Source organism: Macrobrachium rosenbergii, chromosome 37, assembly GCF_040412425.1.
Source record: "Macrobrachium rosenbergii isolate ZJJX-2024 chromosome 37, ASM4041242v1, whole genome shotgun sequence".
Lineage (NCBI taxonomy): Eukaryota > Metazoa > Arthropoda > Malacostraca > Decapoda > Palaemonidae > Macrobrachium > Macrobrachium rosenbergii.
The window spans coordinates 1,947,160-1,962,500 of NC_089777.1; the positions used below are offsets into that span (position 1 = coordinate 1,947,160).

General features: G+C 38.4%; 1 protein-coding gene across 2 annotated transcripts in view; it reads right to left on the minus strand.

Moving 5' to 3' along the window:
* LOC136825249 (aquaporin AQPAe.a-like) overlaps positions 1-15,341 on the minus strand; it is a 41,259-nt gene that overhangs the window by 24,544 nt on the left and 1,374 nt on the right. The gene's annotated exons all lie outside the window — the stretch shown is intronic.

The window sequence follows — 15,341 nt, forward strand, 5'->3', positions numbered from 1 at the left end:
AATGCAAAGCAAGAATTTTACGATGAACGGAAGAGGACTGGGAAATTCACATGGAAACAGCTTTCGAGGCAGTTTGCTCAGTCCGTCTTTCAGAAGACAGCAATGTAAGTCGTTTATATTTGCTTGTATTATCTGAAAAATATTCTTGACAAAATAGTTTGAATGCTTTTCCTACACTGACGGCCGATTACGAAACATTGATGCGCTCCTTTCATTTTTTTATTTTTTTTTTTTATCTGACAAGACAGCGCATTTCTATTCATTTATATTTGGTGAGGCTTCTGCAATAAATTTTTCCTTACTGTCGTTGAAGTGTCTTATGTGAATGCCTTCCCGTTATCACTAGCACATCTCGTATCCATTTTCATTAGCTAATTGCACCGTACTAACAAAATGCATAGACCCAATAGCCCAACGTGTGCTAGCAAGATAGAGAGAGAAGAGAGAGAGAGAGAGAGAGAGAGAGAATGTATCCCAACTTGTGGGTCGTACTGTCTGTCAAACCTATCCATGCATCCATGTTTTTATTCTTGTCATCGGACAATGAATTCAACCGCGATGATCCTTTTTGTTCCACATTTTTCGGTCATGAAGCTAAACAACAATGGGTGCGCCTTTTTCTTTGCCGAAATGAACGAGCAAAGAGCGTGACAATCCTGACCAACTCAGTCATATGCGGTGGCTCCATCGAACGCTAAGAGTAACATCTCTTTCCGCGTCATTGTCCCTAACGCTTGCTTAGCCAGAGTCTTTCGGTTCACCAAGTATAAAAGCAAATTAGTTTGTGCATGATGGTCATTCGAACATTACAGATTAAACGTAACAATTCCTGCGATATCCATTTCCTCTGCTGTCGTTTTCTGTTGGGGGGGAAAAAAAGGTGTCGAAGACTGATTGATTGCGGGTTCAGAAACTGGTTTACTAACCCTTCTATCTTGCTTTTAATGACTATAGAAATACAGTTCCATTTCTAACTCACTTTAGTATTGAACCATATTAATCTGCAAATGCATGATACAAGGGACTTCGCATTGTTCAAGGTCGCTAGAGACGAACACCTTTTAATACTATATATGCATTTGGGGTAGAAACTCATTGTTATTTATAATATATATGCTATATATCATATATATACAGTACAAATATATATATATATATATATATATATATATATATATATACATATATAAACATATATGTATATATATACACTATATATACGTACATTATATATTGTATATCTATATATATATATATACGTATATATCTGTATATGTATATGCATATATATATACTGTATATACTATACATACACAAACACACAACACACATATATATATATATATATATATATATATATATATATATATATATGTGTGTGTGTGTGTGTGTGTGTGTGTGTGTGTGTGTGTGTGTGTGTGTGTGTGTGAGAGAGAGAGAGAGAGAGAGAGAAAGAGAGACAACAATAAGGACAATAACTTAGTCTGATTGAGTGAGCTTACTGAAACCCATTCGATGAGATAGAGCCTGCTCCTGAAGATTTCTAGACCTCAAGCCAGTAACCTTGATGACATTTATCGCTGATAAGATTCTCAAGATGAGAAATTATCTGTCTTCGCTAAAGATAAGGTCATCTGAAGCTAATTATACTTCTAATACCTCTTGAAACCAGAAAGGCTTTGATTAGGTATACTTTCTTTATCCTCCAAGATTTGCAATTAGAACATATTCTTTTCGGCGGGGGGGCGGGTAAGCGGGGCTGGGGGTACCGGGAGGCCGACAGGGCAGGCAACCCAACGCCCTTATTGAACCCGGGCGCGAGGAAAAGAAGGCGCGAAAGATATCATTTTGTTGTATCGCCGATGGCACTCTGTGGGGAAATCCATCAATGGCAAAGTTGCCGACTCAGTAACAGAAGCTTTCCACTGCAGATTTTGTAATTACTTATTTACGGGCAACTATTTATTAACAAGAATAAGAAGTCAATAGATAAGCTGATTGTAGAAATAACTGTTATTTTGAGGGTCCACGGAAACACGAAAAATCACGGTAGCAATTGGCCTGGATAATCGTCAGTAATGTTCATTGATGATCTCATTGTCTCTTCATGACGTCAGTCTGAGATGGGCTCGGGTAGAACGAACACAATTGATTGAGTAGGAGACAGGGGGACATCATTTTCCTGTTCAAACACTGATTGACACAAGAGGGTTCCATGTAAAAAAAATGTACTGGCTCATTTTTTCCTCCTTTTTTTATTGACAGACGAAAGGAGGATAGTTTGCAAGGCCGCGCTCCTCGCTTCAGGCTGCAGGTCTCCAAAGTAACCTCTCTTTTCAATATCAGACATGAAGAGAAATTCCGTTTCCAGTGAAGTTGATTATTCAAAATAACTGTACAGTATTTGAAGTTGAATAACGTCGTAATGACGTCAAGTTTACTATGATGAGTAAGATAACGTGGTCGTACACTTTTCGCAGAGTTAAGTAAAACTAAACAATTCATGCAGTTCTTCAAGATCTGGAAAACATTTTTCTATAATACAATCGGTATCAACACCTTTCATAACGCACCCATTTGTACAATCCGCATTGTTCGTCTTCATTAAGACAAGAAATTACTTTCGAACATCCTAAAGAATTTTATGATTTTCAAAAAAGACTCTGAAAGCACCTCGAAACGGTGCTCTTTCATGCACCAGCAATCAAGATTCGAAGTCAAGCGCTTGATTGGCGTGTTATATGCCAAATAATCTCAGCTATTCATTCAAACTAATCCGAAGTGGGATTCATCTTTCTCGTTTTTATAAGCATCGATGTATTCATATTGACTAAGTCGGGACTATGGACCAAAATACTGGCAAAATTTGGGATTTTTGATGTTCAAAATGTCCTCATTAGTGAGCGAATGGCATTTGATTCCTTTTTCTCACGTCTCCTGGTATAATCATTGCACTATAAAGCAAAAAACTTGTCAGAGACGAAGTGCCCGTGAACGTGATCGAGGTTTCAATGTTCCAGTGTCGTTTTCCCCAGCAATACCTGCACGGTCTTATATTTGTTTGAGAGCCTACGATAGCCAACCTCGTATGTGGGATGGTACAATTTTACCTAAAATTTATTCTGATAAACTGTGAACACAGAAAGCAATGTTTCAAAAGTGCGCTGAAGAACCTCGTTGTATCAACTAATGGCTCCCCCCGAAATTAATCCCCGTCACAATTTCTTCCTTTTCCTTTTCTTATTCCACACGGGCTTGAAATTAAAAAAGTAAAAGGCGCATAAGCCGCCGTCTCATTGGCCTTTACTCTAAAAAAAAAGAATCTGCCACAAGAACTGAACGTCGCCGAAAATACGTAATCTGCGCGCGTGCCTGCGTGTGTGGAGGAGCCCACGCCAAGTTTATAGATAAATGAATATACCTCACTGTATATTTCTTGAAATACCACTATACTTTACTGATCAAATCGGCCAAGAGAACGATGCTACGTAGGACTATTCTCGTCTCATGGCTGCATAGTATGGCATTTACAACTACGGAATGTTTAATTACATCTACCTACTTTGACAGATCAACTGCATGCACACACACACACGCATACACACATATGTATGTGTGTGTTTGTTTGTCTCTGTGTGTATGTGTGTGATCGTTGTCATATTTGAGCCATAAATAAATTTCAGTTTGTCTAATCAATGGTTGAGTGATGATTAACCAAATGGTTTTTCTCCCCGCACCGTTGGAGACCTTTATTACACTCCTGGCGCAAAGTGCCTGGTCATCCGCACTAGATAATTAGTGTAATTGGCCCTACGACGTAAACACACAGCCTTGATTCAAAGGAGAGGGCTGAGTGCTCCCTCAAGCAGGAACCCAAGTTTACTTGACGACTGGAGAGTGGCTGTCCTGGTTATAATAGTGGCTCCTCCCGTCCAAGTGGCTTCATTAGTGGCGGAGACGACGTACTTGAGGAGCCATCGCTGCTCCAAGTCTCACGGAGCCGTATTTCGTCTTAGCACGCATGTGCAGCGTAAAAACACAGGCCATAAACGCCATCTCTTATGTAAAACGTTTGGCATATACATAGTGTATCACATATATAGATACATGCGTCCATGAATAAAATCATCCTATGCCGCACACAGACAACTTCACCATTGAATGCATTCATGTTTATTATTATTATTATTATTATTATTATTATTATTATTATTATTATTATTATTATTATTCACAATCATTTACAAGAGCAAGTACTTAACTGGGAAAAATAAGAGAAGACTAACCAATAAACAAGATAAAAGAATATCTATAGAAACACGGTTAATTTACATATGTGTATGCATATATATGTATATATATATATATATATATGTATGTATACATATATATATATATGTGTGTGTGTTTGGCACTGGGCTGTGACATTGGAGAACGAACTTCAGCCAGAGTGAATACTGACGTTTGGCAAAGCGAGTAGTTTGTCATCATTCTTGAGGTGAAAATCTATAAGCGATAGTACAAGAAAAATTTTAAAAAATGTAAAGGCCCATAATTGAGATTGCTCAGTTCCGTTAGTAATTTTCCCTTCACCGCTAAGCTTTGGAATTTTCACTGATTCCCATGAGGATTCCTCCGTGGAAGTTTAACTACTTTTTGTGGGCCCTGCCTCAGACTTATCAATTCAGTGTTGATCCACGCGCTCTCTTCCTTGCCTCGTTGACCCCAGACCTTCTGTCATCGATCAGACTTCATAATCAGAAGCCTCAGGTACATTCTCCATAGATATATTGATAAGGCATTCTTATGATAATAACTCTTATAGTCAATATCATCATTATTATCATGAGCGCCTTCCAGACATCCAACCACAATCCTATACTGTATATCACTGTTATATTTCTGTGCCTATCCTAATTCACCTTTTTGCTGCTGATTCAGGGCCAGTGCCGCCTTCCAGAACACATAGTCGTTATAGCTTCGCCCTAATTCACTCCATATGAGTGTGTTTATCGCCTTGACCTGTTTTGTCCTCCGTAAATGATCCACACGGTAACTTGCTATTTTTTCAGACATTGAAGGAATGTCAGTACTTCAAACCTTTGAAGGACATTATCAAAAGAAATGCCTTCTTCGATTATTCTTCTTGCTGTGGCTAATCAGTTTGGGTATGTGCTCTGAGGCATAATGAATAACTAGAAGGTCATCTGAACATTACCGTATTTATTTCAACTAACTGCTTTGTGAAAAAATCCTCAGCGAACTCTGTGAGAGTGGAATGTTATCTTCTATTGCAATTGGTAAAATACATAATCGTCATCCTCACTACTGCAGCACACATACAACCACTGTTTTGGCAGAGCCAGAAACAACACAAAAAGGCAGACGTGTGCTGAGCGCTTCCCAGTGGACTTACAACCTTTTTCAGATGACCGTCATTATCAATAAAACTGCAAATTAGAGCGTTTAACAGTTTGACAGTAAGCCTTGATAGGAATCTCTCTCTCTCTCTCTCTCTCTCTCTCTCTCTCTCTCTCTCTCTCTCTCTCTGTATCAATTTATCGTACCATTATTTCATGATTAGTGATCAATGAATGAATCTAAAAATACTTAAGCACTTGATAATTAAGAAATGTCGACAAGGGTGCCTCATTTAAAGTACCGTAATTATGGGTTCTTGTGACTTAGTGAGTCAGGACGCTCGTATCGCCAGCAAAAGTTCCCGGCTTCGATCCCAGCGCAAATCGGATCGCTTTGGGCGCGTCCCATTAAACCCTATTGGCCCTCTGTTCGCCTTTGCCATGATTTAAGTACTCTGTCGATTTTGTTGGGTCGCATCCAGTGTGGAGAGGGGCAGGTGACTGACAACCCTTCCCAAAGCACTTGAGAACTAGAGAGCTAACTTCTTCTCATCTATATATATATATATATATATATATATATATATATATATATATATATATATATATATATATATATATATATAGAGAGAGTGTGTGTGTGAGTGAGAGAGAGAGAGAGAGAGAGAGACACACATATATATATATATATATATATATATATATATATATATATATATATATATATATATATATATATATATATATATATATATATATATATGTATATAAATATATGTGTGCATGTATGTATGTATGTAAGTAATTTATGTATGAATGTATATGATGACATTCAAAATGAAGGCTGAAATTCATGTAACGAAGTAACCTAAAGTAAACCTAAAAAAAGAGATTGGGATAAAAAGACATAATCTTTAAGAGAGGTCTTAATCATAGGGGTAAATGCGTTAATTGCCAAGTCGTCCCACTCTCAGCTCGTAACAAGGGCAGTTCTGTCAAACAGAACTTTTTCTAAAAACTGGTGGAAGGCGAAAACTACGAGAGGAACAGAGAGAGAGAGAGAGAGAGAGAGAGAGAGCAGGAGAGGGGGAAAAGAGAGCCATAATGAAATAGGTCAGTTATCAAAGGTAGAGCTGAACTTCAGAAGCTGCTTGACTGTACGTCTATGAAAAGTCAATGACACTTTGTGAAAACTTGACAGTTTTTGCTTGAAATATTCTTCTAAGGGGCCTTATTGAAAAGGCTCTTTATAACCAATATAATTCATTTAGGACATCCTTCCACACCTTTTTAGTAATTCTACTTTAAGAAGGTTAAAATTAAGAGAATCAAGCTATAGGAAAATTGCTGATCTCAGCATTTCTCGTGAAGCGCGGGCTGCCATGTACTGTATGATCGCCCCAAAAATTGAACTAATCGGAAAGAAAGGGTCCAGTCTCCAAGTTCTGTACATTACCCTGTGTCTGCCTATTGGCCAAACTTGTCCTGCTACTCTTGAATACATTCCACTTTGGATACAGAGCATGAGACTATTTGGCGATAAAAATTCGAGCGTTCTGATGCAAAGTTTTCCTCAAGAAATGACTTTCTCCTGTTATCTGAACTGTTATAAACGAATGTTGTGAGAAGTGGGAGCGGGAGAGTTACTTTAGCAATTGAGCATTACATCAATAGAGAGAAGAAAAGGTCATCATTAGCACATATCAAAACACTCAGTCATGACCCACGTACTGCCAAGCTCCATTTTCCATCTCCAGCTTCTTCCGTTCTCCCTATCCTACGCCTCCTACTACTACTACTCCTCCTCCTCCTACTACTACTGCTAATTTTCCTATCCATTTCTTCCGTCTCCTCCTCTTCCTCCTCCCCCTCCTCCGCCTCCTCCGCTATCCGCCCTTCCTCCTTCTGTCAAGTCGTCATAACCTGGGTTCAATTGGTTGACGGAACTGTTTGCATATTGGTTTTAATGGAATAAAAGGGTTTGGCTCTTCTGCTTTGTTCGACTAGTCACGGCAGACAATACCCGAAATGTTACGATTAAATAAACTGCATCTCTCTCTCTCTCTCTCTCTCTCTCTCTCTCTCTCTCTCTCTCTCTCTCTCTCTTTATCATTATCATCAGCATTAAGGAAGCGATATGTAGTACTCTAACAGTGGCGTTTAGCAATAGAAAATATAATAGCGAAAACATGAATTCAGACATAAAACGAAAAATTAAACCTTTCTGTGCAATACTCCATTAATAAAAACACTACAGTTTTCACGTCTCTGAACAGACGTACGAGATTACTTGAGAAAAAAAAAGTTACAAAGGCGCGCGTCGTATATATATATATATATATATATATATATATATATATATATATATATATATATATATATATATATATATATATATGTGTGTGTGCGTGCGCGCGCGTGTCCTTGACTCCTTTTTGGAAACCGAGGAGCAAGATGCGGCGTTGTGCTGGGCGACTTGGATGCAATGGAAAATGCTAAAGGAAACGTTTTTCTGGTAGATTTGGGTCACTTAGTCAATATAAGAGAAGAAGTCTTGGAAATGTGTTTCAGGTAAAGGCGAGGAACATTCCTTTTTATGAAGCGTTTGTACAGAGTTCACTAATGACTAAGTTGATGATTATAACGGTGACAGCAGATAGGACAGAGGCATAATTGATCATAACAAGATTGAAACGAAAGAGAAAATAGAAGGTCATTTTAACCGAGAGGAAAGGTTCAGAGTATGGCTGCATGTGCAATAAATACGAGTAAATTTAATAAGAAAGAAGTGAGAAGGTCTTACAGAAAACTCGATAGGTAAAATTTTATCAGAATTTGGGCTTTCTTGAACAAAAAAATTGCCTGAACTACAGTTCCAGGAAAAAAGAAGAACCGTCCAGAGGTATTCAAAAAGAATTATAAAGATGTCAAGAACAACGAGATAAAACAAAGTGAGAGTATTGAAGGTGGAAATTGTATTAAAAGTAGAAGAAAGTTTAAAGAAGTCACTGGAATAAAAGATGCAAAGAAGAATAGTGTTTTATCAATAAAGTGGTCATAAATTTTGTAAGGTTTCATGGCCAGTGACAGACCATCCCGCCGTCCTTTTTTGACAGCTGCTGCACCTATGAACTTTCAGTTATTGTTATGAACCGTAAAAGCCGCAAGAGCATTCTGCTTTTGAATTCTTGGCACGACACCCATTGTCACTGAGCCAGCAAATCATTACAAAGTCTTAAGAAGTCAGGTAGCAGCAATCAAGTGAGACCAGACGCACCCGAGAAAGATTTTGACGCCCAGTCCTCTTCGACAAAACAGTCGCCACTGATGTGACATCGAGACGTGATCAGCATTCTGTCTTCACTGCATAATTGACTAGAAAATCAACATGACCAATGAATTTATACGTGCGAGAGGGAAGGTCTGTTTCACGTGTGATATATACAGTGGCTGACCGAGAATTGAGCACTCTAGTTAACATAAAAACTTTGCTCTTTTTCTATGAAATAATCCTTGGAGTCTTCTCCATTATAAAACCTACAAATAAAAAATAAAATCTGTAACAATTCCAGATAAATCTTTGAAGAAAATTTGCATTTTGCATACGACGACTGGGCAGGAGATTATTTCAATAACATTCTCCGATAACTTTGCAAGAATGTTTTCACAGCAATCTTTTAAAAAGATGAGGCGTTCTGGAAACCGATTTTTGGTTTTGTTTTTCTTTGCTTTTCTCCTACAAATATGTCAACTTTGTTTTGCCAAAAGAATCATTTAAAAAGGATATCAACGCAGACCAATCACTGGAGATAGCTGAATCCCATTTCACACGATCTGGCACAATTTGTGCTCAAAATAAATCAACGTCACCGCAACTCCGTCTTTCCCCCAAGGCAATCATCCCTCATGGAGGGTGTTCATAAATCTTAGTATCAAGTCTGACAACTGGCACATCCTGTGGGTTATTTAAGCGTCGTAGAGAAGTAGAACATGAGGATGAAAAAGCGCAGCTGAATACTTCCAGTCATGCACGGAGGATGTTGCCATTCAGATATAAATTTCAGTATTCAGGTGGATCTTTCTTTTCCTTAATCGGCTGCTTGTTCGGTTCATTCGTTGTTTATCAAGTTGTTCATCCACGGGCCAAAATATCAAAATCAGCTTGGGTGCAATTGTTAATCTGTAATCAGCCCCTACTGAACTGAATGGGCGCAAGATAATTCAGTGGGATTATTCGTGGCCTTCTACAGAAGTCAGGTGCCTCTTAATTAAAGCTGCAATCATTACCCACAAACAAATATTAAATATGTTGTTAATGACGGTACTATTTAAGCCAAAAACAAGCTTCACATACATATGCATTCCAGAAAGATAAACACCAGATACAAGGTGTGCGCTTATTTTGGATATGTTTTCATTTTTTCTTTTTCAAATCTTTAAGGACCATAAAATAATTATATGTATCTTTAGACATCACGAAAGATTCTCAGTAAACGTAGAAGTCTTTGAAACAAATCGTTTTTGAAGCAAATATTGTGACCTGAGGTTCCTCCCGGCTGTAGGAGCCACACCTCATTTTCCATATCATTTCAGAATGAAGCTACGACAGAGATAAGACCCCCGAAAGCATCAGTTCGAAGCAAAGCTAAAGGAAGGAGAAAGGTGATGCCAGGAGACAGGATGCAGCGTTCAGGCGAGGTCTTGTATCGAGGGACTGCCAAAAAGGATGTAATCAACAGGCGCGTTCAAGTGGCTCTTTATGTTAGTTAGTTTTGTGTTCCCCCTTCTGATGCTCCGTGCAAGGCTTAAAGTGGGTCCGAACATCGGCCTGACCTCCCACTTTTCAAGTTAAGCGACTTTTAAAGGGTTCCTCTGCTCGCTTTCGCTTATTGTCTTTCAAGATGGCAGGTTTACGGCGCTTGTGAGTGTTCCCTATGAACTGCGTTTCTTGGTTTTTGGTTTGACAGTTGGTGAGAGAGAGAGAGAGAGAGAGAGAGAGAGAGAGAGAGAGACTAATGAAAAGTATGCGCCTACATAAGCGTGTGTTGCGTACGCTTGTCAACTACTATGCCCGTACCATTAAAAAAGCGCTTCATTTCAGCAAGAGCCTCACCCTGGAAACGTTACGTGTCATTCCGACCCTTAAACCAAATGACCTTTATTTTATAGGGACCAGTTGAGAGCGATGTTCACCCCGGACTTGATGACGGCAGTTCTTATGGTGTTAAACACATAAAGAATCAAAACATGGGTACACACTATTTTATGTGTATATGTGTATACTAATTTGTCACGAACTTTACACATGAAATTTTTATACTTTTAGAGATTAATTCGCGTTTAAATCTTTATACTGGATACACGACATCCCAGGAAATGTGTCTCCCCAAAGGGAATTATAATCAAATGATAAACGCACCCACCCTGACCAGGGTTCGAGCCTATATTTTTTTGAGTTGGTTTGTGAATGTGAGCAGACTTAATGCACTTAGCTAACAGGAAAAATAAGAATTTATTTCGAATCCGTTATACACAGTCCCGACGAAATTAGGTTCTGAACATGCAAGGCCAAATGTTGATTTCCGAAGCAATGAACCCCATCAACTCTGTCAGTCTGAAGTGCGCATTCACCAAACAGTGTTACCAATTTCGCTCCCAAACTTTCCCTTTAAGTTTTCACATTCTGTCTTTTGAAACTTTCTGCTGTTATCTTTCTAGATGAACAGGATCGTGTAATATCTTGTCCGGTCCAAATGCCAGGAGAAGTATGACTGCAGCGATGGACCTCTTTACCGAAAGCAGTTAGGTGCCCTTTTCATTCAGCCATGTTACATTTCACATCATGTTTTACCTAACAGATTTACTTTGGTGCAACTAACAACTGGTTAATATTATATATATAGTATATGTATATATATATATATATGTTTTATATATATATATATATATATATATATATATATATATATATATATATATATATATATATATATATATATATATATATATATTATATATATATGTTTTATATATGTATATATTTAAATATATATTTATATAGAATATATATACATACATATATATATATATATTTATATATATGTGTATATACATATATATATATATATATATATATATACATATATGTATAAATAAAGGCTTTGCACGGTTGCACCTGTGATTGATAATGTGTTATCGTGTCATGTGTTATCCAGAGTAGTTTTCTCGGCCTTCATAGTTTTTATATTTCTTAACGAGAGATTTGTCAAACCTGAAATGATAAGATGCTAAGCCGAAACTGAAACTCTTGTTGCTTTCAGCAGCTTGCCCATAAAGCAAAATGAAGCGGCTGCCGATCTTAACATAAAATCTAAAATCTGAAGTTGCTCATTAATTGGTGAACATTGGCGGGACGTGAGGCTGGCCACGCCAAAACCAAGGCTTGGGTGATGCATTTCCACTCCAAGGTTCTCTGTGGTTCACTATATATACTTCACGAATTTTAAATAGGAACTTTGATTTTAAGGTTCCCTTTCGTCCTTACAGCGTTTTGGAAATGCTGATAGGAGGCTAGATGTGTTTTGGAAGGCGCCCCCCGTCTCCCGAGATGACACTATTCATGCGATAAGCTTCGGGTGTTTTGTTTTACCATTGATGGAATATTGTATCCCCATCTGGATGTTAGCAGCCTCGCAGGGCCTTAATAGTCTAGATAAAATTGATCAAAGTGGCCCTTTACTTATCTCTCAGCAATATCAGTTAAGTTTCAGAACACTGACAAAAAATATCTTCAATGGCGTTCTCCCATTTCAGAAATTCCACAACTGCTTTCAGTGCCTTGCGATGCTCTCCCTGACCCAACCAGATCTCTGACTGATTCTTAATCTCTCGCCTAAGCGTCATTTAACATGTTGGCGCTTATTTTCCGTAACTATTTTTTTCGATAGGAAAATCTTCCATTTATCACTACTAATACTCTTCATACTGAAAGGGACTGCTATTACTCTTCAGACTGAAGTTTGGCTGCGACTACTCTTCAGACTGAAGTTTACTGCGACTACTCTTCAGACTGAAAAGGTCTCCTATTGCCCACCAGACTGAAACTGACTATTATTATCTTTCAAGGTGAAAGAGACTGCTACAGCCCTTCAAGCTACCCGAAAGAGACTGTTGCTACTGAAAGGGAATGCTACTACTCTTTAGACTGAAATAGACTGCTACTGCCTTTCAGACTATAAGGGTTATGCCACTACTCTTCATACTGAAAGGGACTGCTACCTATTGAAGTTTGCTTGGCCTTCTCTACTTATTGTGCATTCTTAGTCTCTGCTCTTGGTATCTCCAAAGTTTTGGTAGGAAGAACTCTCTCTCTCTCTCTCTCTCTCTCTCTCTCTCTCTCTCTCTCTCTCTCTCTCTCTCTCTCTATGTACCTGTGCTCGGATGCAAATCTCTAGGCGATTAACTTCTGTGCCAGAGGGTTGTTTTAAATACTGACTGACAGGACTTATCATTACATGAAATAAAACTGAACACACGAGATGACTCAAATGATTTCGTGGGTTTCGGTCTCACAGTTTCCCCTCAAAAGCCACTTGAGAGGCCGGGCAGTCTGACATGTTAGTAATTAAACCTTGATATTTGTACTGAATCAATGATATTTTATTACTTAATTGACTGTAAGTTTTGTGTTTGCATTAGCCTCGCTTTTTTTTCGTTAATCAATTGTTTAGGAATATTGAAGCGTACCGCACGCGGCTGACCAACCAACAACGACCCCCCCCACCCCCACCCCCTCGTCTCCCCTCCGCCAAAAGAAATGACAAAACGAGTAGTTTTTCAAATTTACTAAACCTTGAGCTTCTAAAATGCCTTAATTGTCTTTGAATGAAAATTTAAAACTACAGTAAATAAAAAGAAGGACGGGCCTTTCAGATTTCATTCGTAAATAGTAAATAGTAAAATTCATAACAAATTAGTTTTAAAAAGATTTTGAGAAATGCTAGAATGGTATATGGCAATTCAATGAAAACTGTCCATCAGAATTATAGATAAAAGCTGCTTCACAAATCCCGAAACGGTCTCGACCACTATTGGTTGTGCGCCAAAGCAAAGAACCTACGAAGGTTTGGGCCTTTTTCCTCTGAGCGCTTCTAGTTTCTTTTATTCTATCATCAAAACTTGTTTTTGACGGATGTGTCATTATATAAAAACAAAGCACTCTTTTAGCTGATCAAGCATTGAAAATATATAGGTCTGGAGCCTAAAGACCGGACTTAATATGGGTCACAGAAGGGAAATGGATCTGGCCCGATGTTTTCATCCATACCGTACTAGATTTTCCCTTACCCCTCCTTACCTACCAATGGCCCCTGCTCAGTTAGGCTGACAGTTGTCTCTAAACCACCAACCCCATCTGGCAACACACAAGTCACAGTGACTTGTCGGACAAGTCTAGCATTTCAGATCTGAAGTCAAAGAAGAAAGGCGAAGTCGCGTTGTCCTCGTGCTTGCGAGAAATCAGGTGGTGAGGAACAACCAAATATTGCCTTTTGCCTCTTATGACGAATCGAGATGTCAAAGGGGCGAGCACCCTGCCTTGCTTTTCATGAAGGCAACCAGGAGTGAGAAAGCACAGACAAGCGCCTGACCCGAAATCCAACGAACGTCATAGAAAACTACGAAATAATAAAGTTTGCGCGCTGACATGATTCACAGTAAAATAGTAGCGCTCGTTGTCAGCGCGTTGTTACTGAATGAACTCGGTAACAAAAATTTACTTATTCAGTGTATCATAATAAGCTAATTTATGAAAGAGAATGTGTCCAACTTTTCGCCCGCCTCAGGAATGTAGGTCAGCAGCCGACTCCGATTCACGATTAAAATTCACTCTTTGCGTCTGAGAATTCATTTCCCAACCAAACAGATGACGTTGCATTTTTGAGCACTAGAGACACGTGTGCGTTCTAATGAAGCTGTCAGCCTTGAACATATCCATTTGAAATACTGAAAATAGAAGGCTGTTTATTGCAGCGTGATTGGCCTTGCTTCGGCACATCTGAATATATAAATACCGACAAGTGTGCCGCTTCGAAAGTTCGCGACAAGTGTTAGCACACCTGTTTCATTGCACTTATACCAACGCATGAGAGTACGATCTCTCTTCTGCTTCTCCGAGACGCTAAGGCCTGAGAAGGTGAGGTAAAGCAACAACGGTGACGAGACAAAAGCTCTGAATAACAATTAAATGGAAAATCAATGCAGATTTGATGATAGGTCACGTGCCGCCCTTACTAGTACTGGCCTCTCTCTTATTGGTCTGTGGGTTTTAATTGTTGACCGACCTCTTAACAGTGACATCCATATACAGTTTTTATTTTGACAGTTTCAAGTTTGTTTTCTTCACATTGTAAAAGCTGAATGATCAGAACGAAGTCGTTAAATCTTGCTTTATGAGAATGTTGGATCATTGCGTATGATAACAACTATGTAAGTGCAGGTGAAGTTATTTCTAATTTCAGAGAAAATAAATAACAAAAATAATTTTAATAATAAAGTAATTTTTGCCGATATATAGAGAAAATTAACGTTTGCAGAAAGTTATTCTTAATTTCTCAGAAGGAAATAATAATAATAATAATAATAATAATAATAATAATAATAATAATAATAATAACCCCTTCTCTTTGCTTTGGACTGTTTTTCAGGGTGCATGTGCTCATCTCCACGACCAAGTTCCAGGGAAGCGAAAACCACATTACTCCTCCTTCTTCTTCCGAAAGTTTACATTCGCTGAGAATTAGATGTGATCATCTGCTAAATAGGAGAGGTGCCAGTTTCTTCAGTTGACCTTTGGCCATGAGGGGGGCGGGAGGGGAGAACAGCCTTTATCATTTTCAGAATTTTTCTCAAGGGCGGTTGTATAACATTCAAAATGAGTCGTTTAATCTCTGATTTAAGATAATACAAAAAAAAAAGTTTAAA